Source organism: Cinclus cinclus, chromosome 10 (assembly GCF_963662255.1).
Source record: "Cinclus cinclus chromosome 10, bCinCin1.1, whole genome shotgun sequence".
In the NCBI taxonomy this organism is placed as follows: Eukaryota; Metazoa; Chordata; class Aves; order Passeriformes; family Cinclidae; genus Cinclus; species Cinclus cinclus.
The window spans coordinates 3921715-3939424 of NC_085055.1; positions in this window are offsets into that span (position 1 = coordinate 3921715).

Sequence of the window (17710 nt, forward strand, 5' to 3'; positions counted from 1 at the left end):
AAACCCGGTGTGTCAGAAACCATATAAACCAAACCAAAAGCTGTACTATTTTTCCATGGCGTTTGTACCCAAAGACATGTGAGATCCTGTTGCCCAGACTGTGAAATGTTGCTCAGACGAACCAAATTTTGCCCATCCTTCCCTGTTACCATCTGACTGTGAAGGAGGCCTTGGCCATAATTTTTTATTTTCTGTGAAAGCCCTCATCTTATGTGTTTATTAGCAAAGAGAAAAATTATGAGCCTTCAGTTGGTGTCAGGATGTTGATCCTTCCTGGCCAAAGCCCAGGAGTTTATTTCAAGTGTCCCATCACACTCTGTCTTTAACGCCCTTTCTTCCAGTCACAAAGATCTGGGCATTTAAGGTGTATTGCTATTAGAAGACACAAAATCTACTATATACACGAATGTCCACTTAAACCATCTGACAAGGAAAACATTTAATGTCTGACATCTTTGGAGCAGAGCAAAAATCAAAAACTCTGGGACCAACAATGTGCCCCATCCTGCTCTCATTTCAGTCAACAGCACTGGTCCCAGTGGCTCAGCGCTGACAACTATGAGAATGGCCAAAGAAATGCACATTAATTATCATTACTGTGTCTGTTATTGTATAACAGACTGTGATTCTGTACTTTATCTCCTGGACCATTATCTCCTGCCATGTGATCTAAGTGTTGATACTGCTAATGTAAAGGAACACAGAACAGTAGTCATTTATCCTGCAAAAGACCTCGTGCTTTTCTTGTTCTATCAATCATTAAACAAGTAATGTCTTTTGTGTTATTGCCTTGACATTCATTAACACTCACGTCACAGGAAATCTTTGCAATTAAAAACCTTATTGACGATCTGTGGTTGTTTCTCATTGGCGTGTAACAAGCACGATAATAAAAACCGAAAACAATAGTGTTATCATAGATAACTGAGGAGGTTTTTCCTTTTTCTTTTTGTACCTCAACTATTTTAATGTTGCTGGTCTCTTTTTTTTTAATTTGAACATGGACTTGAGGGCACTGAATGCTGGCAAACTGCTTTTTATCAGCCCTGAACATCTGAACACCCCTTTGACACTAATCCTGTATGACCAGCTTTTGTGGAAAAACTCAGCCTTGGAAAAGTCAGGCTATATGAGGACAAGACAAAAGTTTCTCCCTCCATGCTATTCTGCACCTCAGATACTGTAAGGACCAAACAGTGACACAAGAGCACTGTGCTTTACCCATTGTCCAAAACATGCATCAGACTGGTTTCCACACAGCTGGTCTGCCCTGAGCTAACATCCTGCAGGGGATGGAGGGATGTCTGCAAGGAACCTGTAGCTCTGAGAGGACACACAGAGAGCTGGGATGGACTGCAGGTGACCAGCACCTTGGGTCTGGTGGGCAGCAAAGTGGGGAATCCCTTGAACATGGATTACGACTTTGCCTTCTGCTTGTCTCCAAAACCACCCCTGCCTTTTCACACTTACATTGAGTCCCACAAACTTAGGCTGGTTAATCCAGATGCTACCTTCTGTTGGAAGAAAAGGGCCAAAACCATTCTGATCTTGCAGCTGGCTGCTGGGAGGCACCAGAGGTGAATTTGCATGCATGGGCTGTGAGCATTATCTGTGCTGCCCTTCCCTGTGGGACAGGGCACATTGCAGCACTCACATTAAAGTGCTGTCTCTGGAGCTGAGTCTCTGCTTCCTGCAAACCCAGATTCCTGTCTGACTCAGGCCCCACGGTCTGAAAGGTACCTTCTGGAAGATAATAAGCACAACCTCAATTCCCACAGACATTGACACAATTGAAAAATTAGACCATTAGGCTCTTACATTCTTACGGGGTGTTTTAATTGCAGTCCATATATCTTGAGCATATTTACTGAATGCTCCATCTACACAGAGGCAGCTGAGAAGTGAGGGCAAGTCTCCAACTCCGTTATAGAATTCAGACAGGACAAAAATAGTAAATCAGAATCATCCTTGCCTTATTTACGTCTATATTACAGTGTTGGAATTCCTAAGAGACACTCAGGCCAGAAGGAACCATTAACAAATATGGCATCTGATATTTTGCTTAATTTCACAATTTTTGTGTTTCTGCTCTGTGAGAATGCTTTAAATTTACAGCATTAATAGAGAAAGAATCAGAGCCATTCACTTCAGAAACTCTATGCCCACAAATAAAAACTGGGGTAGGCTTCTGTGTACATCCATATCTCTTGATAATAACCAAAAGTGAAAGCAAAATTCTGGAAATCACCCTATGGTTAATGGCATATTTCTGGTTCTCAAATGTAGTGGTCTTTCTTTGAAACCTAAAACTGCATTTATGATCAGCCAGGGTGCTAAAGAGCACACAGCGTATTTGACATAGAAGCAGACTGCCTTTTGTTGGACACCAAAGTAGTTAAATAAATTCCTATATTTTCCTTTTTCAGGTAATTTAAGCATTAGTAATGTTGATACCAAATCTAGACTGCCCATGGCTTTTCTTTTGACATCAATAGTAATGTTCTTAGAAGCAATCAAATTTATAAAACAATCCAACAAAAAAGCAATGTAACAAAATATGACAAGTATAATTCTTTGAAAATTAAAGTGGAAGAAATTATTTGATATGTTACAGGCATTTAGATAATTCTTATTTTATGCCACAGATTAATTTTTTTCTCCTATCCTGTAACAAATGCAACCAAGTGATTAACAAAACTTTAAAAGAAGTTATTTCTGCCTTTGGTATTTGCTCTTGTTCATCAAACTTAAAAATTGAACAGATTTTGCAGATCTGAGACCAAGAGCAACATTCAGGAAAATAATCTGGCAGAAAACCCTGCTCTCCCCTTGGTGTCTCCACAGTTACTCAGCTCTGTGCAGGCCAGAATACCACCATTTTTAACAAAATCTTTCAAGATCATCTAAACTTTTTCAAGGCTTTTTCAGCATTATATTTTTGAAATCTGAAGCAAGCCTTGGGAGATATTCTTACCACAAAAAGAAAATTTTTTTAAAAAAACCACATGCAGCTGGGACTCAAACAGATATTTTCCTTTCTGACCAGGACACAGATCCTTGTACCACCTACAGAAAGTCTCTTTATCTCCCTGCTCATCAGTTGCCCATGAGTAATGCAACGAGTATGTTGGACAGAAATAAGAGACCTCAGGTATTTGGGCATTAAATGGATGAGCATTGTGGAAAAAGTGTATTGTGAGGGGAATGTATAATGCAAACAGGGATGAGATAAGAGATATCTGATTCACACAGATTATGCCTTTTGTGCCCAATATATGGGTGGCTAGCAGGTCACTGTGCAGGAATTACAAGTAATATAAGCGGGCATGAGGAAGCAATATTTTAACTTGAAAGGACTTGTAGAAGGATGAGAGAGAATTTGCATAAAACCAATACAGAGCAGATGGGAATGGACAAGCCTGCTGGTATCAAACACATGCCAAAGGAAAATTACAGAACAAGGAAGTTATTGTTGATGGCACTTCGATATCCTAACCCTACATGAAACCAAGAAAACCTCTAAATCCACCAGAACAATTGCCTCAAGGATTTAGCAAAAGGCCCCAAGTTTCTGCTAGAAAAGTATCACATTACTGGTGACAAAAACAGCCTTATCATGCTTTCCCACCTTTAATTGCTTTAGAAGGCAGAATACCTATATTTAAAAAAAAAAAAAAAAAGTTGAGGCTAAATGCAAAGGTTACTGATGTACTAATGTGTGTTATCTACTTGCTATTTTTTCTAATTCTGTTTTGTGAATATGAGAAAAGGCAGTCAATGCCAGAAATATCTTTTCTGACAACAAATATTTGGGCAAGTTTATTGTCTATAGCCATACACCAGACCTTAAAAAAAAAAAAAAAGGAAAGAAAAATAAAAGGAAATTTGCTCTGGATTCAAAGAAGGTTGCAAAGAAAAATAAATGTTATGTTGATAAGTATCAGTGCTCTAGAATTACGACCAGTCCAAGGTGTTTTCAGAGGCATGTGTTGGAGGCAATGGTAAAAAGCAGAGAAATATGTAGGCAGAAGTGTGAAAGAAGTCTGGGCAGAGGTGTGAAAATAGTTTATAGTTTATTAAAAAAGAGGCAAGAACGCAGAACCTTTCCCAAGCTGCAGCTGCCCAGCTGTGCCTTGCTCTGAGCAAGACCTTCTGCAGAGGTTATTCTGGGAAGCTGGTACCTCTCAAGTGCCACGGTGCCTTCGTGGGACCATTGGCAGGAGGGATGGGGGTGCGTGGATCTGTTTAAACGATCGTGTTTAGAAGAGAAATGTGCCGGTCACTCCCTCCTCTGCAATGGCAGACTAATTTTATTCTGTCTGTACTCTAGAGGAATCAAATGCTTGATGGATGGAGCCTAGGAAAATCTTAATTCAGGTGGAGAATTGTAACGCAATAACCCATGAGTAATTTGTTATAGAATGACTGGGTGCTGGGAAATGCTGGGGGAAAGAAGGAAACTGAAAGTTAGGAATTGGGTAAAGGACAGGCTATGCTCCAGCAAGCACTGAGGAGTGGTTTTGACTGAATCCCTATGATGATGCCACATTGTCAAACCTCTTCTCCCATCATATCCATGGTGGAAGAGAGGTCTGTGAAGCTCCAGGCATTGTGATGCTCATTTTTCCAGTAATGGCAGAGCTATAGAATAAAACTTCAAACAAAGAAGCAGCAGAGATGACCATGGGGGATTTAGTTAAGCAAAGATTTGGCGCTCATATGGCCTGAAAACTGATTTCTGAGGAACATTCCTCAATCCTTCCTGGCCCTGACACAATTATACAGATGTATTAGAGTGTAACCGAAACCTTTTAATACTGGCGTGGTAAGCTGAGACACTACTTGACAGTGTTGAGTTTCAGCCTGGCCGGACACAAAGGCTGAACATACCCCTGCGACTCAGCACCCGAAACCCAGAATTACATTTCTGCTGGATGACACTTCAGTGGTGACAGACATTAATAGCCCTGTTAAGCATAGATAACACAATGCCACTTCGGTGTCTTGCTACGAGCCCTTGCCAGTAATGAGCTTTAAAGAAACAATGACTCACGGTAATACGAATTGTCACAAGATCTCACAGAGAGGGATACGAGACAGCTCGAGGATGGTGGCACACAGCCTGCCCCTGTACCCTGCAGCACACCTCTTCTCACGGGCAGATGAAGGCACAGATAATGTGACCAAGATGAACAGACAACTGCGTTCAAGTCCTATGAATCACATGGAGCCTTCCATCCCCCTTCCCAAACAATCCTGCTTCACTGCCAATAAAGTTTCAACGGTTTTTTGGCACTGCCTCCCCTTCCAGCAACTGCCTCTCTGAATTTCTTCCCTTTTTCCTCCCAGATGCTGAGAGTCCCAGTTCTGCCATGTGCCCACAAGGCCCTTGTCATCAGCCACATGCTCTGATGGGACCTGATCCTCCAAGTTGGGAACAAATGGCAGATAAAACTCACCTCAGGATTAGACAAAGGGCAGTGTTTTGTTTGTGAAAGTGCCTTTGGAAAGCCCTCTGCTCACACACTTCCAAATACTTCTGCCCCAAAGGCTGTATTTCTTAATTAAAACCAGGCATTTTCTTACCTGCAGTGCCGAACACCTTGGCTCTGGAAACTCAGCCCGTCCTTGTGCAATCAGGGCTCAAGCCATCACATCCAGGTGTGGCACAGAGCAGAGCTGACTCCAGATCTGTGCACCAGCTCCACTGTGCAAACAGGTGAAAATACTCAAATCCTCACAAAGGAAGAAAATACTGGAAGCTTTTGTAAGGAATATTGTAAAGGATCTTACTGGCTGAACAGCAGCTTGGGAGCAATGTTTATGACAGAGTTATAAACTCTTGAACAAATTAAAAGGATTTACAAGAGTAATTTAAGTCTCAAGCCAAGCCTACTGAAAGGCAGGAGAGGATTCTCCCAGGGTCAGGAAGAAATTATTAGCACTGTACTTGTAGAAGAGACTCTAGTATCATTTCTTGCCCTACCCATTAAAAAAAAAAAAATCCTTTCAGTTATGGCAATGAGTGCACAGGAAGATCATTCCTTATCTCCTCAGTGCTTCACCTGGCTCTTTTTATAGACCCTTTGTTCTTGTTTCAGCTCACCTGTTACAAGAGGCCTTTTCCCCCCCCCCTCATTTTAATGACCCAGCACTTCAGACTCCAGATTTTAACTCTATCTCAGAGATCTGAATCAAAGCCTTCAGCCAAACTGTTTAAAGTTCAATGGGCTTGCATACATACTTTAAGCTAGAATTAGCATTTTTTTTATACCCATGCTACTTCCTATCAATATCCACTTGTTTCATCACTGGTGGACATGGATGAAAACCTCAACAACTAACCTGAGTTCTGCAAAGATCTGCATTTCTTGTTTGACTTTAATATGGGTGCTCAAACTGCTTTAATCACACAGTACTGTGCTACTGAGTGGTGATCAGTGAAAACTTGTGGCTATGAAAAATTTTCATTGCAATGTGAAATTATTTCAGATAAGAGGAACAGAGAGCTGTCTGAACACACTGCTGAAAGTAGGGGGATCAACATCCACTGGTGTAAGGCAAAGTGTCCTGAGGATGTTGCATTCCTTACCCAGGATCTGAGCTGGAAGAATGGAAAAGGTCTCTGAAATCCAATAGCAATGGAATCAGGAAGGAGGAGTTACCCAGCAGAAGTCCATGGAAAATATTAGGATTGCCTAAAAGTACGGAAGATAATACCGAAGACTATAAAAAATGACAATTACCCTTTCTATGAATTTTTAAACTCTCCTGTAGGTATTTTATTGTTCCCCATTAATTCCCAGAGGATTATTCCAAGCCCCTTTCCGAGTGAGCAGTAGCTCAGGCATCACCATGTGGTGTTTCAGTCAGAGGAACTTTTATCTGAATGTACACAGAAGGGCAAGGTACATGCTAGAGCTGCTCTGAGCACACAAATCATGCAAAGCTCCTTTTCTACAAACCAGGAGGAAAACTATCAACACACAAATATTCTCCACACTGTATTTTTCATGGGATCTTTCCACTGCAAAGCCCCTGCTATTCTTATTCTTTCCCACTAATACAGACTGGATAGTAAATGGAGGAAGATCTCTCCAGACATTTTCCCTTTAGATCTCAAAAGGAAATATTAATCAAGCAAAAGATGGGAAATTATGACACCTAGCTGCTAAAGTTCAGCCCCAGTGGCCAGCTCAGAGATGATCACAGGGTACAGGTGACTATCCATCAAATGACCTATCATAACACACATTAAAATGTCTGGGTTAATCAGGGCAGTAGCCAAGAACAATATTTTTCTGCTGACTTTCATAGCAGCAGGTACAAAAGCAATCCCCTTGAAACACCGATCTGCATTCACAACTAAATTTGATTAACTAAACAGATTTCCAAATATTATTTAAACCAAATTATACCATCTCCTCCCTGCACACCAAGTACAGGATGGAGGATGCTTTGCATGAAGCAGGGAGGGCATTAAATCTGCAGAGTTTTAGGTCTGAGCTAGAAAATGTGCAGAAATCTGAGCTTAACTCCTGGGTTGCTACCTGTAACTGCATCAAAAGCAGAAAGTGAGATTGAAGGTTACTTTATCATCACCTGATAGTGAAGTGGAATCAGTTGTAAGCATGGTTATGATAACTTGTGGAATCAGTTAATGTGGATGAGGAAGACTATCTTTATGGGGATATTATAAATTGCACCACTTACTCATTAGCAAGAGACCAGTGTGACTTTGTGCTCTGCCCATGTTGAACTTGGCACGAGGAAATGATAAAACCTTTTATTGCTACCAGTAAAGACACCTCACATCTGTGGCACTACTTCCTCCTGAGGATCTCCGAGCCATTTCTCCCAAGCCTTGGTGACCACAGAGTGGCCCATCAGGACAGGTGTTTATCCTCAGCACCCCAGGGAGGTGAGGCACAGAGCTGTGTGACTCAGGCACACACAGGATGTCATTAATCAGGGCCACGTTAATCAGGCCCCAGCCCGGAGCATTAATCAGAGCTCTGCACAAGCCCCTGTTTCTCCCCAGCCCTGGACCAGAGGTTCCTCATCATTCCCACACCCAAAAAAAATGTTGACTGGGTCCCCTTTGTGCATGGAGTGGGTCTGTGCCTGTCAGTGGAGTTTCCAGGGGGAAAAAGCAGGGTTTTTTCAGTTTGCAGGTGAGTGGGTAACACTGCCAGGGAGCAGACACAGAAGACTGGTGTCACCAGCTCACAAGTGACTCATAGGCACTGACCCAGAGCCATCACCACCAGGCCAGATCAGCACCCAAGTAGTCCTAAAGGGAGAGATTTTATTAATATTTTACTTCCTGGGGGGAAATTGTGCCCGTGGCAGAGCAAGTCAGTGGGAAAACCAGGCTTGGGCTTAGTACTGAGCTCAGTGTCTGGAGCAGGTTTTTCAGGCATGTGCTTGAAGTTTTACTGGAGGAAACCTAAAAATACCCTGTTTCAGTAAAACTTATTTATAAGCACATAGCTGGTACGGATTTTTTTTCTGCCAGCGTGGAAACTAATTTATGATCTATAAAAATAACAACTATGAGCACAATAAATTGCTTATTTATTCTACAAAATCAAATCTCCTTATCAATGAGTACTCTCACTGCCACTGATGTATGCATTACTCCTGCTCTTTACTTGGAGTGGTTTTCTGGAAAGGATCATTATATAATTAAATGGCTGTAGACAAAACTGTGTGTTCAGTGCCACAGCAAACTCTGGCAGAGGGACGTTACATTTAACCAGCTAGTGGAAGGAAATTTTCCAAATTTGCATCAAAAAAGTAAAAAGAAAAAATTAAAAAATTTAAAATATTGTAAGGCAGATAGTGGATTGTTCTAACATTATACAAGGAGAAAAGAACTTGGGATATATTGGTGTACAATATATCAGTTCAGAGAAGTCTGCAGCAACAAGCACAATAATGGAACTTTTAAGTTCTGTATCTGTAAACCAAGTGGAAAGCTGAGAAACCTTCCCTCTCAGATGGATAAACTGTTTACCTAAACAGAAAGAAACACCATCATTCATTCTCATAAAGGGCAGTACAGAGATGCACAGGATGTGGACAAGGACAAAATGATGGCGCCTGTACCCCAAACATGGCTCATGCAGCCCTGGGCAAACAGCCTGGGCTGGCTGCTGCTCCCTCTGAGCCCAGCCATAACTCCTGAAGCACAGACTGATTTCCATGTCGTGATTTCCACTCGCAGAAACAGGATCTAGGTATGATTCATAACGAGGTGTCCAAAGCGATTTTCGAAGATGCTCCAGATGGCACAGGCTAGGCTGAGCCCGTGGGGCCAGCCAGGCTGGAGAACCACAGGAGGGATTCATGACACACGCAGAGCCCCGGCCACGTCCTTGTGCCAGCTCAGCCCTCAGCAGGGCCAGATCCTGTCCCAGATCCACTATCCATGACCCAGCCATGGTCACCCAGGGCACCCCAGCCCCGCTCCGGGTTCCGCTCGCGCCTGGAACTGGGAGGGAAGAACCCGTCCTGTGGCTAGCTGGGAGGAGGGAAGGGTGGTGGCTTTCCCTCCAGTTTATCTGCAAGTATCTGTATGGCATTAAGTACATTCTTTTCTCTGGCCTGGTTTTCCCATCTGGGAAGAGGCAAGGGGGGATTAGACTTAATTTTGTGAATGTGTCAGAAAACATAACACTTTTATGTATATCCAGTAATTTGAGATCCCGGGGTAATAGTGCAGAGAATTATTATTATGACAGAAGGCATTTTTTCTTATAATGCAGAAGGAAAACAAATAGCAAGAGAGTGAGCTTGGAGATCTAACATTCATTTTATTTTTCTTTTTAAAATTTCTAATTTTTCAATAATTGAGACCACAGATGTTCGCTTCCATATGTGTAACAACCCATTTCCAGCCCCTCCAGAACACTGATTGCCAGAGAAGAAAGAATATACTAAGGAAAAACAAAGAAAAAATATTTAAATAATAATGGAAAAAAATATCGATACTTCTGTAATTTGCAATGATTTTCTCAAACCAGCCAGAATGAGGAGAAGCATTTGACAGTGTCTGGGCTCAAAGCCATGGACAGTATCCACTGCTTAGTGTTGTATAATTTACAAACTCCTGTTCTTTCAACAACTCCTCAGAAAATGAGATTGTTAAGTAAATATATAGCAGAAAAACAACTCAGGGGACCAGAGCAACTCCTTTATATCATTCAAAAGGTGGTGGCCTCTGTGAGAGAAAACAGTTTGCTGCAGTCTGCCAGAGCTAGAAGAACATCAAACAAACCAAACAACATGAAAGCTATGAAAAAAATTTGCATGCCTTTTTGCACAGTAACCTCCTCTGCGGTGGTATTTGATACAGAGATAGGTCCTTACACGCATCTGCCATCCAGGGACACAGATTTCATGTGACTCCCCTGGGCTCTGACAATATCACATTACAAAAGTGACAGTAGTTGAGAAACATGTTGGAGAAAGGTGTGTTCGTCCTGCTGAAGTTGCTCATGCTGCTGGGCTACAACTTGCTGGTTATTCTGGGGATCTTATACATCCGTCAGAAAAGAGCTCCCAAATGAGTGATCTAAAACCTGGCTCTTGTAGGTGGGAGTGGTTGCATCCCACCATCCCCAGGGAATGAGCCTGGAGCAGAGCAGTAGGGCAAGTGTGTTACCTTTGCCACAGCTGGGTCAGGAAACTTAAGGAATTGCTCTTTTATTAAACATATTAGAGACTCAGCCTTGTTTGCTTACTGATATCCTTGAAGGAAGGGAATACAAAGATGAGGGTGTGAATGCTATCTGCTATATCACCACTTTCAGGCTGCTAGGACAGTTTTATTTGCTTTATAGTAATTCATTGCCAACTTCACACATAAAAGTTAAATACGCTTCTTAAATGATAACACTCAAAAGACAGTTTTCAGAAGGACAAAAAAAATACCCACCAGAACACAAACCTCTACTTAAAAGGGGTTAGGTGGAGGTTACAGAAAAGTGTTCCCAGGTTTGTTTCTCCTTCCCAGGTTTATTTCTTTTGGCTGTTCCAGTAAATGAGGTGACCTTGGCCACCCAAAGGACACACAACCTGCACAGCTTTGCCTTAGCAGAGTCTGGGGTAGGATAAGAACCCAAAAAGAGATGCCCCATGCAGGGTAGGACTATGCAGGTGCTCCTGCTCCTCTCCCTGTGGGGCAAGCTGAGAGCTGTCCCTGTGTTCATCCCGACCTCCTCATGCTCCTCCCTGCTCCTCACCCAAGCACATGGTGAGAGCCTTAATGCCAGCAGGCTCCAAACCAGCCATTAAACGCTCTGTTTTCTCTAGTGGGGGCAAGAACAGCTTAAAAAAGCTTTGCTTAAATGGAGTTATGAAAATATCAGCCACTGATCCAGAAGTTCTGAACAATCCAGTGATGCAAGGTCATTCCTAATTGCCTCCATCTTTCCTATTCTCTCTCCAGAGAATAATTACCTCAAGAAACAAAGTCCTGGTTTATTTTACTAAGATCCAGAAATTCCCTGCTTTTATAACAACAAGCAACTCCCCTCTTCTTCCGCTTTGGACTAAGGAGAATATTACCACTGTCAGTTATATGCAGGGGAACTGTTAACCCTTAGCATTCATGTGGTGAAAAAATAAACTACAGAAATAATCATCTAGTGTTTAGAATTACTCAATACTGTTAAAACAATGGTTAATTTTGCTTGTTTGCAAATGGTAATAACAAGAGTATGCTTCAAAATCATTTATTCTGTACGTTAGCCAGAATAAAAACTCCACTGAAATTGTTGTCTTAGAGCAAGGAACAGCATTTCAAACTTCCCTTTTGATTTTTAAAATTCAAAAGTGAGAGTTAAAGCAGCCTAAACACTCAGTTTTAGACAGCAGAGTTACACCACTCAATCATTATGCTAGGCTCATGAGAAATTTGAAGACTGAGTAGTAAGTGAAAAATGGAATTTTAGATTTGGTCCTACAGTCCAGAGTGACTGACTTAACTGAGTTCTCACTATTGTCCTGGAATCATTAATACTACTGTATTGCAGATCTACAGTGTCAAACTTCATATTGGGCCAAAGCAAACCTCACACAATCCTTTTAAGAACAGCTTGGGAACAACCTGCAAAGACAGCTGCTTCCAGCAGAAAGGGTCAGAGAATTGCTAAGATTGGAAAAGCCTTCTTAGATCAGTGAGTCCAACCATTTACCCAGTACTAAACCATGTCCTCAAGTGCCACACCTACACATCTTTTATATCCCTCCAGGGATGGTGATCCAGCTATTTCCTGGACAGCCTGGGTATCCAGTGATACCCCTCAGCAGCTTTTTGATCTGCTCAACTTCTGTGTCAGTCCAGTCACAGTAAGTGGCTTTGCACCTTCAGCTCCAGCCTGGATTTGGACAAAAAGTGACAGAAAGCTATAAAAAAAGTTTTATAAGCATGTCTGACGGGGCAAGGAAGTCCCAAAATCTCAGGAGAAAGCCATTGCTTGTCTTCACTATAATAGTGCTGAGCAGGGGCCTGAGATACAGGTACAAAGAAATCCTGAAATACCAGGAAAATCAAAGAGGAGTTTAACTAAGTGAGATTTTTCCTGCTCCTTTGAATAAACTCAGCTGCAAATTAATTTATTCTTTAGCTCGGCCACTCAATTTGCAATGCAGTTTTGCAGACTCCGTAAGTTATTTCAGGTAGGCCACCATACTCCTAGTGGTCTGCCCAAAAAGAAATCAAAGTGAATCTTTAGAGCTTATTCATGGCCTTGACAAGCTTCCCATTCATAAAAGTCCCACAAGAGGCTTCAGAAATGAGGATTTGAAGGAAACAGATGCATTCGGATTGAAACCATGAGATCTGCAGTAAATATTATTTTTATAGGTAAAATGATAATAAAAATCAAAGATAAAATATCAAAAACATTAATAAAAATAAAAACTCTTGTATTTCATTCTGAAAGTATATATTAACAACAGACTATCTACTTCTCTTCTTAACATGAGTTGAGATGAATTCTGTTTCATGAGAGAAAAGGTAACAATCACTTTAAGAAAAAAAGACAAAGCAAAGCAACCCCCTCTGTGGTGTTTAGTGTCTTTTTGGTCATCCCCTCTCCTTTCTTAAGCAGAATGAACAGACTGGTAAAAGAAGCTGTGACCCTGAATCACCAGTGTTGTTTGGAAGATTTTATACCCAAAGTTTGCTCCTATTTCCAGGAGGAGCTCTCACTTGACATTACAAGCCCTTCTTCTGCTCCAGGCAGCTTTCTGCCTTCTGGGCTGTTTCTTCCCTTCTTTTCTCAATCTGCTTAATATCATCCCTTCTGTAAGTCCACTTGGCAATTCTGAAGCATAATCACTCTGGTATAAAAGTATTTTTGAGGGTAATTCCTCTAGCACCTGCCATCAGAACAGACTATTTTCTGTTTAATGCCTAAGCACCTCTGTGCTGTGCCCCTCTCCAGGGCATTCATAGATCCCAAGAGAGTAATGGCACAAGACAGCAGTGCTGATATCACGAAATAGCTCTCCCCCAGGTGAGGAAGAGAGTTCATTAAGTTAGCCAGCTATTCATGACACCTTTTATTAACAGTAACCTTCTATATTCTTTTGCTTATAACTTTCTAACAATACCTCTTTCCACGGCAACATCTTCCATGTGTAACCTGAAGCCAGAGAAACATTTTTTCTTGACTTAATCAACTGATTTGCAGGTTGGACGACTATTTTTAAAAACATTTTTGCATCATGTGTCTGGAAGAAATGGTGTAAGGTTAAGGTTTAGAACGTGAGGTTGTGTACATTCTTACAATAGGAGGTCAGAGAAACTAAGAAGTTGCATGAGTGGGACAGTGAACATGAAAATTTCAGAGCTTGGAACAGATATTAATGATTTTAGGAATACAGCACCCAGAAAGACAGGCAAGAATTAAGTTTAGACTGGAAGACTACAGAGCAGACATATGCACAGAAAATGTAACAGGTACAGGGACCTGCAGGAAGGAGGGAACTTGGTACTTTGGTGCCTTAGAATCAACCTCCCTTTTCAGCCTCAAAAGCCCCTGCAAATCCACAGTGATGATTATCTCCAGAAAGAAATCAAGAGGACAGACTGAGGGAACAAGAAGTCCCTGATTCAGTTACATCTCTCTATGCAAAATTACTGGGGGGAAACATGCAATTATCCATTAGCAGTATGGATCTGTTGAACTAGCTGTGCTATTTTCTAGAGATATAATGCTCTTTTTTTTGAAAATGAATGTTTTTTCTTCTCACAACTAGATGTACTTCTCTGATATCATGGAGAATATTTCTAATGCCTGAGTTTGGGACAGGAGACCTGAGTTGGTAGGAAATGCCTAAGGTGCTTTAATCACTTCTACGTCAACGTCTAACAGATTTGCAAGGACTGATGGTGTGGTGACAACCCAGTTGCTTGGCAGAGTAGGTGACCCATCTCTCTCAACACGCAGGGAAATTGCTATTCACAGAAATTTCCATCATGCTGGGATGGTCTCATACGTGTAGCAACACCACAAACACTGTTACTTCCAAAGAATAGGTTTTTTCCCAAGTATTGAGCAAGATTATGACCCAGAGTGAGTCAGCAGGTGGAAGTGTGATAGGGACGCTCCCAAGGACACCCTGGAGTCAAGGCAAAGGTTAGTGGAACAGACCTACATTGTCATCTGAGAATGGGTTTTGTCTGTGTGAACCACATCTTACTGCTCCCCATTAACAGCATCACCACTTTGGTTGGAGACCATTTTATAATAGCTACAGATAACACAAACACTGGCACACCTTTTCCAGGAACATCACCTTCCTGGAGGTGTCTGCGCCGTCCTTGCCAGATGAGCAAATTCAAGTGTCTGCTGCAGAGCTGATTGCTTGTGTGCAAATAATCCTGACTGACTTCTGCCCAATCTGCATTTGGAAATTGTTATTTTATTATTAACAAACATGAAGGTCAAAAAATTCGTTTAGATAAGTCTGCTTTTCTGGGTTAGTCAATCTTCAAGCCAGGAAACACCATCACTGGTCTAATGGTCTTTTATGATTTCCTGAGAGCACCTCTTATCACAGTTATAGTTTGTGAAAGACAGTGGACTTTCTACCTTCTGATATAATAATGATAATGTGTATTCAGTGCAAGCCTTGGCCTGTTTAAACTAGGTGGAAGCAGCACATCATCTGCCCATCTACTTTTTTCCTATTGTTTGAGTTTTGGAAGCATGTATCAAGCTTTTCTCAATGAATATAAGAAAGTTTCTGCACTTTGTGCGACCCTGCTGAACTCTGCAACACTGACTTCTCAACACCCCTGCTGAAAAAAAAAAGCCACTAAATCTTACAAACTATCTCTTTGTTGTCTCTTGCTTTTTCCCAGCCCCTCCTTCCAATCTTACCCAGCCAGTTGAGCTGCACTTTTCACCTCCTCTGTTGACACGAAATGAAGTAAGCACATTTATTTGAATATTCACTACAGACCTTGTCATCATCTCAGTTTATTAGCCAAGAAGATAGTGTTTCAAGAGCAAGTCTTAAAACTTTACAACATGGATCCACTCACTCGCTAAAAGCAAAATAAGTGAATTAAAACCTCAATTCATAAAGCAAATAAATGTCATGTAGACACACCACTGAAATCAAGCCATGAAAGCTAATGAGCCTGCAAAACAGAAGGACAGAGCCTGGAAAAGGTCCTAAAGGCATCTCCAGAGAACCCCAGGTAGCTTTGTAAGGATGCTACCACAGCCAGTCCCTCTGCAGAGCCTGGTTCACTCATCCACCACAGGGAAATGGGGAAATCCAAGGGCACGAATGAGAGCACTTCCAGCTACAGGAAAAAAGGCTTGGGAAATATATGCCACCTATATTTTTAAGTACACATGGATGGAAAAAAAAAAAAAAAGAAAAAAAACAAACACAAAGAAATAGCTACAAGCTTTTGGGGTGCAGTGAGTGCTGTGCTATGGTTTACAGATTTTCTGTTTCTATTGCCATGTTACTGATATTGGGATGAAAAATTTGCTGAACTTGCTTATATACACAGAAAAAGGAGACAGATATAGAATTTTAATGCTTCCCTTATTGTACAGGAAAAATGCACAATGCACACATTATACCTAGCACAGTCTGAAATAGTGGACTTTAATTTCTACAAATAATTTACAATCTACATGGGAAATTATGGATACTATCCTTGTGTGAAATATTGCTGACTCTTGTTGTCCCATTTAGTGGTGCATCTGCACTGAATGAAGACTACCCCTGAGAGACGAGAAGATTTAAAGCAAGCAAGAGAAAACCAAATTTTAAGCACCTTTAGAAGAGCACAGGGTCATGACCTTGATTTGTATCTGTTCTGAGGACAGAGAAGTCAGTCTAAGTCTGTCACTAAAGCACTTTACTCCATTTTTAAATTTACTGCGGAGTTGTTAAGATAAGGACAGGGAGTGTGATGAGAGGCAGGGTCCACTCCCCTAATAAAAGAAGTGAAAGTGTCTTTCCAGCTGCTCTCTCTGTAATATTTACAGAAGAAGTGAACAGAATTTGAATCTACAAGACCATTCCAGGAGTTTCCAAGTGATCTGGGGGCCAAAAACCTCTTTTAAATGAATACTGGTGGAATCAAGCCTCCAAGAGCCAGACACTATTAAAGATTAGGGATGCTAATCCCTAAAAAGAGGAAAAAAGAATAAGGAAAGAGGAAAAAAAGTTTAAGGCCTGTTGGTAGATGACTTTGGAAAGAAGAGATTGTTTTCCTCCTAAAAACATGGCATTGAAAACAGATTTTTAAAATTGGTTGGACTGCTGTATCTTGTTGAAGTCTACAGTCCATGGTGAAACTCTAGTTCTGTCTTGTTATTCTAAAAATCTGCTCTAAAAATGCTGGAAATGCACATGTTGGACCACATAAATTGTTTGTCTCTTATAAAAACTCAAAAGGTTTTCCAGTTTCATCTTTTTGGGTTTTAATCTTTTAAAAGCATGTTCAGATTATATTAATTTGATTTTGGTGAGATTGGACTCAAATAAATGGGCTGTGCACACACACTAACACATGTGGAATTCCTTTTCAGTAATCCTCAAAGAGGCTTTTGATTTTACTTCTGATTCATCAAAAAAAAAAAAAAGGAAAAGAAAAGCACCAGTGAGCAAGTGAGATGTGGACAGGGATTTAGATGGCTCCAAGATCACCACATACATTTACATAGGAAACACATGGCTATAGGAAAACTCTCCACTTGGCTGTAAAATGGGTTTCTTGAGGTGTTTTTGCAGAATCTGACTCTCAAACAGATAAAAAACCCATGAATCAAAGGCCGGTTGGAGAGAAATGGAATCTGAACTAACAAGGCAGCTCATCAGCAGCTCACCAACACCATCCCAGAGGCAAATCCACAGCCCACAGCTCTGGGGACTGATCCCACCAGCATCAGCAGGGGCTGGGTGGCACCCAAGGGACAATCCTCATCCACCTTCCAGCACTGAGGTCACCCTTGAGGATGAAAAAGAGGCAAAATGGGCTGTAGGGCAGCAACCACCAAGTTGCAGGGCAGGTCTGTGTCCTGTTCCAGGAGGAAGCCTTTAGCAGATGCACAGAGCAGGAGGGTATGGGAGGAGCAGGAGGAAGAATTTCTGGTCCTGGACAAGTCTCAGTCTCACCTGGAGCCGTAAGAGGGGCCTGGGCTGAGCATGGGGCTGGGGACAC